Here is a 17,052-nt window from a genome sequence, read left to right as displayed (position 1 = left end):
GAATGAAAGCCGAATACTTATCTGTCAAAGAGCTTTCCAGGCATTAGAGAGAAAATGCAAAGCTCCTAGGATCAGACTTTGCCAGCTGTGATGGAGCCCAATGAGTGGGAGAGTGGTGTGAGATGAGGTTAGAGAGGTAACCTGCTCCAAATCACATGACACAGGTGATAAACCAACAAAGCAAGGACTTCAACTATAAGAGATAAATGACAGGCAATCAATAAGTTAGATAGATTAATGAATAAATGAATTGATGAGTGAATGAGCAGATGAATGATAGATAAGTAGACAAATTGATTAATAACTAGATACCCAGTTTTTTTTATTATTCCTTTAAGAATATTGTTCAGTTTGTCTAAAGCAATGGATAGTTATTAAAGGAGAAAGAAACTGAGTATTTATATGGCTGCCCAGTTTTACACAAACTGTTAGCATAAGAGTTAGATACAGAATTGAATGCACTAGAGAACCTCTAGAATCATTAGAAGAAAGGATAAGAAATATCCTTGAATTTTTTTCTTCCAAAACAAGAATAAACATTTTGCATAACACTTTCATGTTATACTCTAACCAGCACAGCCTACTTTAAAGCACACATAGGGTTACTATTTATGTTCTGGCAGCCTTACTGTAGATCTGATCCTTTCTTACAGTTCTGGAATCTTTGAATCTTTGCCTTGATAAAGAACTAAGCCTCTGTAACAGGCTGTTCTGTGTTGGTACTGCTCACGCTTTATAAATGGAGAAGTCAAACAGAGCGATGAGCAGCAAGACGCAAGACAGGGTAAAACCGGACAAGCTTAGTGGATGGGAAGATATGGCCAAGTGGATGAGAAAGATGGCAATCTGCTCTGTAGTTACCAAAGAAATGTGGTTTTTATTATAATAAACTCTGTTGAGCAGTTATTTTAGTGGTTATTTTAATACCCTGAAAGAACTAGTATGCTAACTTTTTTCCAAGGATAAGTAATTTACAGAGAGACTTTGCTGATTAGATCTTCTGAACTGTAAAGGTTCTTTATTTTTTGTGATGCCAGAAGTGAACAAATCAGATACTCACCTCGTCAAAGGAGAGCATACACCATGGAGGAACGTGGAGTTTCTTATAAGAGGGTGTTAGAAAGAATCTGCATTGGGATTTAAATTCTGGTTGGGTGATTTGGGAAAGGGTATAAGGAAGAGACAGCTCTCAGGAATGAACACAGTCAGAAAGCAGGGGCAGTGCTAGGGGTAAAGAAGTAGCAGGTACTCGTTTAGTGTCTGAACAAGGAGAGTGTTTTCTTGTGGGTGGTGGAGTTACAATGTTTTTGTTTGTTCTTAGACAAAATTATGAATTGGCCTTGCTGTTTTTCATGATTGTGTCTCAGAGTAACCTTGTCTGAAATTGGTATATTGTGAAATCGTTTGTCAGATGGGAGAATAAGTGGCTTAGATGTGACTGTCCGACCAGCTTCTGAATGTCAGGGGCTTCCTTCTCTCTCTTTTTTTCATATATTTCTCAGAACTTTTTAAGCAAGGAAAATTAGCCTACCTCTTGCAGACATATATAATTTTGATAAACTATGTAAATCATATGCAGAGTCTAAAAATATCCCACTCCATGAATATACAGAAGGAATAAAGATTATTCAGCATAGTATTACATTATTAAATATAATCCTAAACAATCTTTAACTTTGAATATATCATTTTCAGAAGCTGTTATTTCCTCTAGTGGCCAAAAAATAATTTCTAGTAATAAAAACTCCTTCAAATCTTGGAAATATATGCCATAACAGTCGTTCACAAACTAGCAAATTCAGTAAAATCAATATTTACATATATATATTTAAAAAACCTCACAGAATATAATTTTTAGTGAATGTACTATTTATTAATAATATGAAATATTCTATACAATGTAAAATACACTTGATTATTTGTCATTTCACTCATATTCTTTGCAGTTCAGTATCTTCAGAGATTTAAATGACTAAGAATTTTTCTACATCTTTTTATCAGAGGCAATATGTTTCTCAGTTTTCCTTATTTCTTCTTCTGAACCTATCTTTTGCCACATTAACTTTTTAAAAATAGACTCTTTTGGAATGGCTTTAGATTTGCAGCAACACTGAGAAAATAGTAAAGAGAGTTCCTATTTACCCCACACCCAGTTTCCCCTAATAACATCTTACATTAGTATGGTACACTTGTTATAATTAATGATCAAATATAATTGTTTTCTTTCTTTGTAATTTATCCCTCCTCCACCCCCTTTCCCCTTTGGTAACCATAAGTTTGTTTTCTATGTCTGTGAGTCTGTTTCTGTTTTGTAAATAAGTTCATTTGTGTGTTATTTTAGATTCTACATATAAGTGATAACATATGGTATTTGTCTTTCTCTTTCTGACTTACTCAGTATGATAATCTCCAAGTCCATCTGTTGCGGCAAATGGCATTATTTCATTCTTTTTTTAATGGCTGAGTAATATTTCATTGTATATATGTACCACATCTCCTTTATCCATTCCTCCGTTGATGGACATTTAGGTTGCTTCCATGTCCTGGCTGCTGTAAATAGTGTTGCAATGAACACTGGGGTGCAGGTATCTTTTCAAATTATAGTTTTGTCCAGATACATGCCCAGGAGTAGGATTGCTGGATCATATGGTAATTCTACTTTTGGTTTTCTGAGGAATCTCCATACTGTTTTCCATAGTGGCTGTACCAATTTACATTCTCACCAACAGTATAACAGGGTTCCCTTTTCTCCATACCCTCTTCAGCATTTGTTACTTGTAGACTTTTAATGATGGCCATTCTGACTGGTGTGAGGTGATACCTCATTATAGATTTTATTTGTATTTTTCTAATAATTAGTGATGTTGAACATGTCAGAAATGTCTAAGAGAAATGTCTGTTTAGGTCTTCTGCCCATTTTTTGATTGGGTTGTTTGTTCTTTTGTTATTAAGCTGTATGAGCTGTTTCCAAATATAATTCTTATTATTAAAGTTGCAGTTTATTCATACTTCCTTATTTTGTTTTCACCCAGTATCCTTCATCTATTCCAGGATCCCATCTAGGATATGGTTTTACATTTAGTCATGTCTCCTTAGGCTCCTCTTGCCTATGACATTTTCTCTGATTTTTCTTATTTTTTTTTTGGATGGACTTGACAGTTTTGAGGAGCACTTTTCAGGTATTTTGGATGATACTGATCTGTTGGAATTTTCTAATGTTTTCCTCTTGAGTAGACTGGGCTTGGGCTTTAGGGAGGAATACCACAGGTAAATTGACATCTTCATCATATCATACCAAGGATATGCATTATTAACATGATTTATCATTGGTGATGTTAACCTTAATCATCTCTGTAAGGTACTATTTGTCAAGTTTCTCCACTGCAAAGTTATTCCCACCCAACCTTTTTTATACTCCATATTTCAGTCTTTGGAAGAAAAGACACTATGCATAGCCCCGTCTTAGGAAATGGATTTATGCTTTTCCTCCTGAGGGCACAGTGTCTATATAAATTATTTGGAAATCTTTTGCATAGCAGATTTGTCTCTTCTCCTACTCTTCTTTAAGTATTCAACCATTCTTTTACATCAGTATGAATTCATGACTAGTTTATACTTAGGGTTATAATCTAATACTACTTTATTGGTTTTCTTGCTTAAATTGTTTCAGCTTTGGCCATTGGGAGCTTTCAGCTGGCTTCTTTGTTTCTTTATGCCCATCAATGTGTGTGTATTTATGTATATGTGTGTATGTTTTTTTTGTACATCCTTATTTTTTGGCAATACAAGATGCTCCAGGTTCAGCTTGTATATCTCCTACCCAGGTTTATAATCAGTCATTTCCCCCAAAAATCTCTGGTTCCTTTTATTGGAGAAAGGTATTAGAAATCAAGGTCTGGGTGTTGGGTGTGCTCATCGCTGCTGGGTTATCATTTCTTCTAGACCCTCTCAGCTGAGATAGCAAGAAAATATGTATAGCAACTCATGTACATGCACACAGCCATAAATAGCTGTATATCTATCCCTCATTATTCATATATGGTACATATTAGTTCATATTGATGTCTTCAACTCAAGATTATTACCACATCAGTCTAGTCTATTTCTTTTGCTTATTGTAAATACTCCAACAGTGAGAAATCAGGTTCCTGTTATTCACAATTCATTTAACTTCTCAGTTTCAGTATACATGCATAACAGTGTCAGAGTTTTAAACTCTTATTGCCACAGGACAAAACTTTATGAATTAGAGTACAGCATTCATGTTCAGTTCCTTTTGCCTTTAGTCTTACAGAAGCCACTCATAAACTAAAAAAGTTACTAAGGTCAGCACCTTTACATCCCAGCCATTTCCAGTAATGCTGTTCAATATGTTTCTAATATGGATACTTTTGTCACAGTCTGTATTCCATTTTCAGATCCTTTGTTGTCTTAAATGATGTTTTTTGAACTTGCATACATTAAGGTTTGGCTTTTATGTTGTAACATTGTAAGGATTTTGACAAATGCAGAACGTCATATATCCACCATTACAGTGTCATACATCATAGTTTCATCACCTGAAAAAAAAAAAAAACACCTATTCAACCCCTCCTTCATACTCCCAAATCCCTGGCTCTGAACATTTTATCATTTCTGTATTTGTTCTTTTCCAGAATGTCATATAATTGGAATCACACAATATATAGCCATTTCAGACTGACTTCTTTCACTTCAAAATGTGTTTAAGATTCCTCCATGTCCTTTCATTCCTTGATAACTCATTTCTTTTTATCACTGAATAGTATATGGATATACCACAGTTTTGTCTATTTGCCTATTGAAGCATATTTTGGTTGCTTCCACTTGTGACAATAATGAATAGGGTTGCTATAAACCATCCTGTGCAGGTTTTTGTGTAGACTTAGATTTTCAAGTAAATATGTAGGAGAGTGACTGCTGGATTATATGGTAAGACAGAGTTTAAATTTCTAAGAAACTGCCAAACTGTTTTCCAGAGTGGCTGTACCAGTTTGCATTCCCAACAACAATGAATGAGAATTCCTTTTTCTCTACATCCTTGCTAGAATTTGGTATTCTCAATTTAAAACTTTTATCCATTCTAATAGGTATGCAGTGTTCGGTCATTGTTGTTTTAATTTGCAATTACGTAATGACAAATAATGTCAAACATTTGTCATGTGCTTATTTGTCATCCATTGTTTTCTTTGATGAGGTATTTATTTAGGTCTCTTAAATTTTTAATTGTATTGTTTTCTTATATTTGAATTCTAAGAGTTCTTTATGTATTTTGGATAGAAGTTCTTTTCAGATACATATTTCCCAAATATTTTCTCCTAGTCTGTGGCCTGTCTTCCTCCTAACAGTATCTTCTGCAAAGTAGAAGAGTCTAACTTTTATAAAGTTCAGTTTCTCAGTTTTTTTCTTTCATGGATTATGCTTTTGGTGTTGCTCACATCATCATCTTTTTAAAAAAAAACTGAGGTATAATTGACATACATTATAATAGTTTCAGGTGTACAACATAATTTGATATTTGTACATATTGTGAAATAATTGCCGCAATAAGGCTAGTTAACATCCATCCCCATATACAGTTACCAAATGATTTCTTGTGATTAGAACTTTAGATATCTACTACTCTCTCAGTAACTTTCAAGTATGTATGTAAAACAGTATTGTTAACTGCAGTTGTCATGCTGAATGTTACATCCCCAGGACATTTATTTTATAACTGGAAGGTTGTATATTTGTTTTCCCCAGTCTGACTTATTTCACTTACCATAATGCCCTCAAGGTCATTTCATGTTGTCACAAAATGGCAAGATTTCATTTTTTCTTATGGCTGAATCCATTTTGTGTGTGTGTGTGTGTGTGTGTGTGTGTGTGTGTGTAATACCCAGTGGGCATGGATTCACTGGGGCCATTATTATAACAGTTTACCTCAAGGATAATTAAAATTTTAACTGGAGTTGAAATCTCAACTAAAAATTTTATGACAAATAAAATTTGAGTCTTACTATCCCTTTAAGATTATAAGCCTTTCGTCATTTCAGTTTTAGTTTTAGGTTTTACGATGTTTGCATGAGAAAATTAGGGAGTGTGAAAATTCATGAAGTGACATTTACAAATTCTTCTTGGCATGACTAGTGTATTCTTTTTCTTTCCCACTGTCCCAGAGGTGACTTGACTTATCCTTCCTAGAACAGGCCCCCTCCTGGCAACTGTTTCTATCCAAACCCTTTAATCAGTGCTCAGCTCTAGGAATTCTTTATAAGGTCCTATCTAGAATAGTCTCAACAGTGCTACATGATTGTTTCTTTTGACCGCATGGAGAGCAGTAATTGGGCAATATTCATGGAGAATGCAAAATGAAATCTGTGTGGTAGAAATATTCAGAGCTGTTGTGTATCTGTTTTATTTCCATTTGGTGCCAGTTTTTTGCAGCTACTTATAAAGATTCTTCTTTGTCAGTGTAGATTGCTAAAAGATCTACTTCCAAATAGCAAAACTAAAACTATAAATGTGTTTCTGCAGTGGTCTGACCTACTATTATTAGTATATAACAAAAAACTCCCATCCTGATGCCTAAAGACAAAGGCTCTCAAGGGTCTCACCCATTAATTGGAAGCTATTTATTTTGAGTATTCCCCAGCCACTTGACTTGCTATTGCTGCCATGGTTCAAAAGTGAATGGTTTTTAATATCTAGAACATTAATTTGAGTCAAATTATATATGCAGCAACATTTGTGCAGAAGGTAAGAATATAATTTAGGTCATAATGGAACACATGGTGAACATCTGAAAATCGGTCAATTGTCCTTTGAAACAGAGGTACTTATTTCTATTTTTGAAATATTGGCAAGTTAAAGGTTTTCTGGCACTGTTTCCTTTTTCATGTGATATGAATGCAGATGCTGTTAGAACTGAAAACTTTTTTTTGTTGTTGGTAGTGCTGCTACTGTTTGGTAAAGAAGGAACTTTGAAATTCTATATGGAGCCATTGGTAAAATGCACTTATAGAAAGATTCTAATTATTGTATGTCAGAGTAATAGAAAATACAGTATTTCTATTTGAGTGACTTGAGGAGTTTGCTGAGGAGTTTGCTGAGCTCCTTAATATGAGTCCTTTATAAATTCCTCTTGATAGGAAACACACTTTAGAATAAATGTATCACTTATTTATGAATATGTATATAGCAAAAATAAATCACTTATTTGAAGTCAGTTACCCATTTGGGTCTCCAAAGGCATTTTGTTTCTTGTTCTCTTCTTAATGTATTTTTGCATTTTGTGGCCATGGTGTATAGCTGTTACACAGCTCTGGGAGGGAGCAACTGTGTATGTTTAATGACAGTTTTCAAACAAATGGAAGTAGGATGACTTGATGAAGAGGCAGATATTTCACTTTACCTGGAGGCACCATTTGGGTTAGATATTTTTATTAAAAAATTCGCTTAATATATTAGTTGGATTCCTTTCATTGTATTTACATTCTTGAGATACATTAGTTTTTTTTGACATTAAAAGGTATTTATTTTATGTATTGCATTATTCATTTCTACAGGACTTAGAAAGAGCAAAGGCTTAAAGCCTTTTCATAAAGAGAAATACCTTTGGATTTGCCTAAATTTTTTTTTTCACACACACACACTGTATTTTATTTTTTACAAGAGATAAATAGACTGACACCAAGCATTGTAAATGTATGACCACAACAAAAGCAACAATGATTGCAATTACCAAACACGAAACACACTCATACTATGTCATAATATTGACATTCAGTCCAGTAATCCTCCAGTGTAACAGCTCCTTTACTTTGCAGTGAAAATTGATTTGTATATTTTTTGCCTCTGTGTCCTTTTGGGATTTTTTTTTATTCAAACAGAAAGTCACAAAAATTATAATCATCCTCATCAGTTCACTCAGTCCCGTGTAATTAATTTTTTTTTCATCTTGATCGTTTGTTAGCACTTTTATGAGTTCATCAGTTTTCCATTAGAGTTCTGAAAATGCTTATTCATTCAGTTCAGCAGTATAGTCAGTTACCAGAAACCTGTACTCGTCAGAGACTTTTCTATGAATTCCTTGAAGATGAAACCATTTATAGGAACATATTTGCAAAAGCATCAGAGTACACCCAGAACTGTCTGTACATGACAAAAGACTTAAAAATGACCATGGTTAAAGATTTGATGAAAGTTCATAATAATGCAATTGACAAGGAAATTTAGTTATTTCTGAGATATACATTTTAAAGTAATAACTAGAATTATGACTTACAACATTATACCAGAACATATAATATTTTTAGAAATTTCATGTAATGTCTGAAACATTTATAGTAACATATTTCCATACAAATAACCCAAAGAAAGTTTAGTATTCATTGTTTGTTTCTTTCTTTATACAGCAGGTTCTTATTAGTCATCAATTTTATACACATGAGTGCATACATGTCAATCCCAATTGCCCAACTCAGCACACCACCATCCCCACCCCACCGCAGTTTTCCCCCCTTGGTGTCCATACGTTTGTTCTCTACATCTGTGTCTCAACTTCTGCCCTGCAAACTGGTTCATCTGTACCATTCTTCTAGGATCCACATACATGAGTTAATATATGGTATTTGTTTTTCTCTGTCTGACTTACTTCACTCTGTATGACAGGCTCTAGATCTGTCCGCGTCTCAACAAATGACTCAATTTCATTCCTTTTTATGGCTGAGTAATATTCCATTGTATATATGTATTACAACTTCTTTATCCATTCGTCTGTCAATGGGCATTTAGGTTGCTTCCATGACCTGGCTATTTTAAATAGTGCTGCAATGAACATTGGGGTGCATGTCTTTTTGAATTATGTTTTTCTCTGGGTATATGCCCAGTAGTGGTATTGCTGGATCATATGGTAATTCTATTTTCAGTTTTAAGGAACATCCATACTGTTCTCCATAATGGCTGTATCAATCTACATTCCCACCAAGAGTGCAAGAGGGTTCCGTTTTCTCCGCACCCTCTCCAGCATTTGTTGTTTGTAGATTTTCTGATGATGCCCATTCTAACTGGTGTGAGGTGATACCTCATTGTAGTTTTGATTTGCATTTCTCTAATAATTAGTGATGTTGAGCAGCTTTTCATGTGCTTCTTGGCCATCTGTATGTCTTCTATGGAGAAATGTCTATTTAGGTCTTCTGCCCATTTTTGGATTGGGTTGTTTGTTTCTTTAATATTCAGCTGCATGAGCTGTTTATATATTTTGGAGATTAATCCTTTGTCCATTGATTCATTTGCAAATATTTTCTCCCATTCTGAGGGTTGTCTTTTCATCTTGTTTATGGCTTCCTTTGCTGTGCAAAAGCTTTGAAGTTTCATTAGGTCCCATTTGTTTATTTTTGTTTTTATTTCCATTATTCTAGGAGGTGGATCAAAAAAGATCTTGCTGTGATTTATGTCAAAGAGTGTTCTTCCTATGTTTTCCTCTAAGAGTTTTATAGTGTCCGGTCATACATTTAGGTCTTTAATCCATTTTGAGTTTATTTTTGTGTATGGTGTTAGGGAGAGTTCTAATTTCATTCTTTTACATGTAGCTGTCCAGTTTTCCCAGGAGCACTTATTGAAGAGACTGTCTTTTCTCCATTGTATATCCTTGCCTCCTTTGTCATAGATTAGTTGATCATAAGTGTGTGGGTTTATCTCTGGGCTTACTATCTTGTTCCATTGTTCTGTGTTTCTGTTTTTGTGCTAGTACCATATTATCTTGATTACCATAGCTTTGTAGTATAGTCTGAAGTCATGGAATCTGATTCCTCCAGCTCCGTTTTTTTCCCTCAAGACTGCTTTGGCTATTCGGGGTCTTTTATGTCTCCATACAAATTTTAAGATGATTTATTCTAGTTCCGAAAATAATGCCATTGGTAATTTGATAGGGATTGCATTGAATCTGTAGATTGCTTTGGGTAGTAGAGTCATTTTCACAATACTGATTCTTCCAATCCAAGAACATGGTATATCTCTCCATCTGTTGGTATCATCTTTAATTTCTTTCATCAGTGTCTTATAGTTTTCTATATACAGGTCTTTTGTCTCCCTAGGTAGGTTTATTCCTAGGTATTTTATTCTTTTGTTGCAATGGTAAATGAGAGTGTTTCTGTAATTTCTCTTTCAGACTTTTCATCATTCGTGTATAGGAATTCAAGAGATTTCTGTGCACTAATTTTGTATCCTGCAACTTTACCAAATTCATTGATTAGCTTTAGTAGTTTTCTGGTGGCATTTTTAGGATTCTCTATGTATAGTATCATGTCATATGCAAACAGTGACAGTTTTACTTCTTATTTTCCAATTTGTATTCCTCTTATTTCTTTTTCTTCTCTGATTGCCGTGGCTAGGACTTCCAAAAGTATGTTGAATAATGGTGCTGAGAGTGGACATCCTTGTCTTGTTCCTGATCTTAGAGGAAATTCTTTGTTTTTCACCATTGAGAATGATGTTTGCTGTGGGTTTGTCATACATGGCCTTTATTATGTTGAGGTAGGTTCCCTCTGTGCCCACTTTCTGGAGAGTTTTTATCATAAATGGGTGTTAAATTTTGTCAAAAGCTTTTTCTGCATCTATTGAGATGATCATATGGTTTTTTTTTGTTTTGTTTTGTTTTGTTTTGCGGTACGCGGGCCTCTCACCGCCGCGGCCTCTCCCGTTGTGGAGCACAAGCTCCGGATGCGCAGGCCCAGCGGCCATGGCTCACGGGCCCAGCCTCTCCGCGGCATGTGGAATCCTCCTGGACCGGGGCACAAACCTGCGCTCCCTGCATCAGCAGGCAGACTCTCAACCACTGCACCACCAGGGAAGCCCGATCATATGGTTTTTATTCTTCAGTTTGTTAATATGGTGTAGCACGTTGATTGATTTGCATATATTGAAGAATCCTTTCATCACTGGGACAAATCCCACTTGATCGTGGTGTATGATCACTTTAACGTGTTGTTGGATTCTGTTTGCTAGTATTTTGTTGAGGAATTTTGCATGTATATTCATCAGCGATATTGGTCTGTAATTTTCTTTTTTTATAGTATCTTTGCATGGTTTTGGTATCAGGGTGATAGTGGCCTCATAGAATGAGTTTGGGAGTGTTCCTTCCTCTGCAATTTTTTGTAAGAGTTTGAGAAGGATGGGTGTTAGCTCTTCTCTAAATGTTTGATAGAATTCACCTGTGGATTCATCTGGTCCTGGAATTTTGTTTGTTGGAAAATTTTTAATCACAGTTTCAATTTCATTACTTGTGATTGGTCTGTTCATATTTACTATTTCTTCCTGGTTCAGTCTTGGAAGGTTATACCTTTCTAAGAATTTGTCCATTTCTTCCAGGTTGTCCATTTTACTGGCATAGAGTTGCTTGTAGTAGTCTCTTAGGATGCTTTGTATTTCTGTGGTGTCTGTTGTAACTTCTCCTTTTTCATTTCTAATTTTATTGATTTGAGTCCTCTCCCTCTTTTTCTTGATGAGTCTGGCTAATGGTTTATCAATTTTGTCTATCTTCTCAAAGAACTAGCTTTTAGTTTTATTGATCTTTGCTATTGTTTTCTTTATTTCTATTTCATTTATGTCCACTCTGATCTTTATGATTTCTTTCCTTCTGCTAACTTTGGGTTTTGTTTGTTCTTCTTTCTCTAGTTCCTTTAGGTGTAAGGTTAGATTGTTTACTTGAGATTTTTCTTGTTTCTTGAGGTAGGCTTGTATAGCTATAAACTTCCCGCTTAGAACTGCTTTTGCTGCATCCCATAGGTGTTGGATCATTGTGTTTTCATTGTCATTTGTCTCTAGGTATTTTTTGATTTCCTGTTTGATTTCTTCAGTGATCTCTTGGTTATTTAGTAACGTATTATTTAGCCTCCATGTGTTTGTGTATTTTATGGTTTCTTCCCTGTAATTCATTTCTAATCTCATAGCATTGTGGTCAGAAAAGATGCTTGATGATTTCCATTTTCTTAAATTTACTGAGGCTTGATTTGTGACCCAAGATGTGATCTATCCTGGAGAATGTTCTGTGTGCAAATGAGAAGTGTAATCTGCTGTTTTTGGATGGAATGTCCTATAAATATCAATTAAATCTATCTGGTCTATTGTGTCATTTAAAGCTTGTTTCCTTATTTATTTCCATTTTGGATGTTCTGTCCATTGGTGTAAGTGAGGTGTTAAAGTCCCCCAGTGTTATTTTGTTAATGTTGATTTTCTCTTTTATAGCTGTTAGCAGTTGCCTTATGTATTGAGGTGCTCCTGCGTTGGGTGCATATATAATTGTTATATCTTCTTTGTGGATTGATCCCTTAATCATTATGTAGTGTCCTTCCTTGTCTCTTGTAACATTATTTATTTTAAAGTCTATTTTATCTGATATGAGTATTGCTACTCCAGCTTTCTTTTGATTTCCATTTGCATGGAATATCTTTTTCCATCCCCTTACTTTCAGTCTGTATGTGTCCCTAGGTCTGGAGTGGGTCTCTTGTAGACAGCATATATATGGATCTTGTTTTTGTATCCATTGAACAAGGCTGTGTCTTTTGGTTGGAGCATTTAACCCATTCACGTTTAAGGTAATTATTGATATGTATGTTCGTATGACCATTTTCTTAGTTGTTTTGGGTTTGTTTTTGTAGGTCCTTTTCTTCTCTTCTGTTTCCCACTTAGAGAAGTTCCTTTAGCATTTGTTGTAGAGCTGGTTTTATGGTGCTGAATTATCTTAGCTTTTGTTTGTCTGTAAAGCTTTTGATTTCTCCATCGAATCTAAATGAGATCCTTGCCAGGTAGAGTAATCTTCGTTGTAGGTTCTTCCCTTTCTCTCTTTAAGTATATCATGCCACTCCCTTCTGGCTTGTAGAGTTTCTGCTGAGAAATCAGCTGGTAACCTTATGGGAATTCCCTTGTATATTATGTATCATTTTTCCATTGCTGCTTTTAATAAGTTTTCTTTGTCTTTAATTTTTGCCAGTTTGATTACTATGTGTCTTGGTGTGTTTCTCCTTGGGTTTATCCTGTATGGGACTCTGCACTTCCTGGACTTCGGTGGCTCTTTCCTTTGCCATGTTAGGGAAGTTTTCAACTATAATCTCTTCAAATATTTTCTTGGGTCCTTTCTTTATCTCTTCTCCTTCTGGGACCCCGATAATGCAAAATTGTTGTGTTTAATGTTGTCCCAGAGGTCTCTCAAGATGTCTTCATTTCTTTTTATTCTTTTTTCTTTATCCTGTTCTGCAGCAGTGAATTCCACCATTCTGTCTCCCAGGTCACTTCTCCATTCTTCTGCCTCAGTTATTCTGCTATTGATTCCTTCTAGTGCAGTTTTCATTTCAGTTATTGTATTGTTCATCTCTGGTTGTTTGTTCTTTAATTGTTCTAGGTCTTTGTTAAACATTTCTTGCATCTTCTTGATCTTTGCCTCCATTCTTTTTCTGAGGTCGTGGATCATCTTCAGTATCATTATTCTGAATTCTTTTTCTGGAAGGTTTCCTATCTCCACTTCATTTAGTTGTTTTTCTGGGGTTTTATCTTGTGCCTTCATCTGGTATATAGCCCTCTGCCTTTTCATTTTGTCTATCTGTGAATGTGGTTTTTGTTTCACAGGCTGCAGGATTGTAGTTCTTCTTGCTTGTGCTGTCTGTCTTCTGGTGGATGAGGCTATCTAAGAGGCTTGTGCAAGTGTCCTGATGGGAGGGACTGGTGGTGGGTAGAGTTGACTGTTTCTCTGGTGGGCAGAGCTCAGTAAAACTTTAATCCACTTGACTGTTGATGGGTGGGGCTGGTTCCCTCCCTGTTGGTTGTTTGGCCTGACATCACCCAACACTAGAGCCTATCTGGGCTCTTTCTTGGGGCTAATGACAGACTCTGGGAGTATCCCCCAGAACTTCTGCCGCCAGCGTCCCTGTCCCCATAGTGAAACAGAGCCACCCCCACCTCTGCAGGAGACCCTCCAACATTAGAAGGTAGGTCTGGTTCAGTCTCTCCTGGGGTCACTGCTCCTTCCCCTGGGTCACAATGCACACACTACTTTGTGTGTGCCCTCCAAGAGTGGAATCTCTGTTTCCGCCAGTCCTGTCAAAGTCCTGCAATCAATTCCCACTAGGCTTCAAAGTCTGATTCTCTAGGAATTTCTCCTCCTGTTGCCGGACCCCCAGGTTGGGAAGCCTGACGTGGGGCTCAGAACCTTCACTCCAGTGGGTGGACTTCTGTGGTATAAGTGTTCACCATTCTGTGAGTCACCCACCCACCAGTTATGGGGTTTGATTTTACTGTGACTGTGCCCCTCCTACCGTCTCATTGTGGCTTCTCCTTTATCTTTGGATGTGGGGTGTCTTTTTTCGTGAGTTCCAGTGTCTTCCTGTCGATGACTGTGCAGCAGCTAGTTGTGATTCTGGTGTTCTCACAAGAGGGTGTGAGAGCACATCCTTCTACTCTGCCATCTTGGTTCCTCCTAGAGATACATTAGTTTTTGAACTCGTGATTATTACTAATAAACTGAAAGCTTTGAGAATATTGTCTTGTTTGTTTGCTCATTACCTGAAACTGGGTATATCAACTTGCTTATGATAATGACACAAAAATATTGGCTAAACTTGAGTCAAACTGAATTCAAATTGAAATTGCTAGGGCAGAGAAAGGAGGATATAAGAGTAGCTAAATCCTTTGCCCTTTCCAAAGCTACCTCGTTATTCCCTTTCCTACAGGGACTTCCGCAGAGGGAAGATTGCTAACTCTCAACAGTCACCAGCCAATTTTCACTCCTTGGAACAAAGCAGAGGAAGATGTTTTTCACCACAGCAAGCTGTGTGACTCGACTATAGCCTGCCCCACTCTGGACTTGAAAGACCTCCCTCATTTAATGCATCAGGTAACTCAGGCCAGTGGTTGCTGGAACAAGCATTCCTCTGATAATGAGCTTCCTTTTTCTGGTAGCTTTTTTTTCCTTACTTTTTTTTTTAAGCAAAGTCTGTGGTTTTACATACCTATATATATTCAAATTACCTTAGTAGTCAAAATCTTCAGTATATGTGAGTCTTTCCACACTGTCTGGAAAGGATATTTTTGGATCAGAAATAAATAGAGACTTCCCCACCAGCAGGATTTTTCTTTGTGTAGGGAAAGTTTGTTTTCAATTCTAGCAACTCTGTGTGTTGTACTCTATGCTCACATTTTACTCAGGCCAAAGTGGCTTTTGATGGAGAATATTGCAGCAGATGGTGATTTTTTTCAGCCTGATAAATGGCAGTTTGGTACAGTCAGAACTTCTTATTTATCTGTGGTGGAATAAGGGGTCCAGGTCTAATAGAATTCTCCTAAATTTCTGGTCGAGACATTTCTGTTAGCTTCATTGTACATTTCTCTTTGCCTGATTTTAGGAATTAAGTCCATTTCCTGGGAACTGCTTAAGTTAGTAAGAAGTAGTGTTGCAGGAAGGGAGACCCCTTCCAGGGCCCAAGAGTGGGCTCTTTTCTAACACTCAGAACTGAATTGTCCGAGGAGACACACATGCTGACAAAGCAAGAGACTTTATTGGGAAGGGGCACCCGGGTGGAGAGCAGGAGGGAAAGGGAACCCAGGAAGGGAAAGGGAACCCAGGAGAACTGCTCTGCCACATGGCTCGCAGTCTCAGGTTTTATGGTGATGGGATTCGTTTCCCGGTTGTCTCTGGCCAATCATTCTGACTCAGAGTCCTTCCTGGTGGCGTGGGCATCACTCAGTCAAGATGGGTTCCAGTGAGGAGGATTCTGGGAGGTTGGTAGGACATATGGACTGGCGTTCCCTTTTGACCTTTCCCGAATTCTTCTGGTTGGCGGTGGCTTCTTAGTCCCATGTTCCTTACCAGGACCTCCTGTCATAAAACAACTCATGCAAATGGTTACCTGGCAAGGGTGGGCAGTTTCAGTCAGTGGTTCCCCTAAGAGTAGGACTTTACAATCCATTTTTTTGTTGTTGTTAATTTAAGATGGCCACAGACTTTTTATTTTGATAAAAATACATAGTCCCATTATATATTCCTTTATACTCTGGTTGTGTGAGGTTGTCTGTATCTTTTATTAATATGGTTCACCAATGACTTTCTCAAGTTGCAATTTTATGGTGTGTAGGAGATTGGCTTGCAGTTGAGTTGTGGGTATCATACCTAGCATATTTAGTTGCCTTTTTTTCATGTCAACAAACCATTGCTCTGTCTCAAGGAAGACAATTTCCCGTGGATCTGAATGACTGATTAGAACAACAGTCACAGGGATAACAAATGACACAGTCCTATTTAATACCTTAGACTGCTCAAGATAATTGGAAAAACTGTCTTAATTATAATATTTGTTTTTCAAATGCCAATTTGGGACATAAATATTGGTAACCATAGAACCTCAAAATTATGTGATGAACCCAAAAGGCTTAATGACCCCAAGGGAAAAAGTGGTTTTATAACCACATAGAGTCTAGTACAATGGATACAGTTTAGTGTATAATAGAGATTATTAAGGTTATTTGTGAAATAGGTACCTTCTCTCTGCCCTCACTTCTTTTCCTTTTTGCATTTTCCCTCCTAACTAGCTGTGTGTGTGGAGTGGGTTGCCCCTGGATTCTGTGTAAACTGCTTTCAGTATGTCTGTACACAGGGAGGGGCTATTAATCTTAGGTAAATCCTAAATATCCTATGCTTTCTTTTTCTCAGACCTTAGCAAAAGAAAAATAAAAACCAAAAAGAGCTGGAGAGCCATATTCTGCCTTGAATATGATCTGTATGTTTTCCAGCCCCCAAACATTCTCTCCATGATGCTTACCTGTCCTTCATGAGTGAGTAGTGAGTCACAGGTACAAAAACCTAAGAATAAATCACACTGGGAGAAGCTGATTAAGGATCCCTGCATAATTACCATGTAGAAAAAAAGCAATTCTTTCCATTTCTAGAAAATATTTCTTTAATTTCCTCCCTTATATTATGAGGTGATTGGGTGAACTAATCTGTAAATCCCTTTGGGAGCAAGCTTTCTAATTTTCTTTTAAGAACCTTTATTGTTATGTAAG

Source organism: Kogia breviceps, chromosome 4 (assembly GCF_026419965.1).
Source record: "Kogia breviceps isolate mKogBre1 chromosome 4, mKogBre1 haplotype 1, whole genome shotgun sequence".
Lineage (NCBI taxonomy): Eukaryota > Metazoa > Chordata > Mammalia > Artiodactyla > Physeteridae > Kogia > Kogia breviceps.
The sequence above is the reverse complement of the archived record's forward strand: the minus strand, read 5'-3'. Positions refer to the sequence as shown.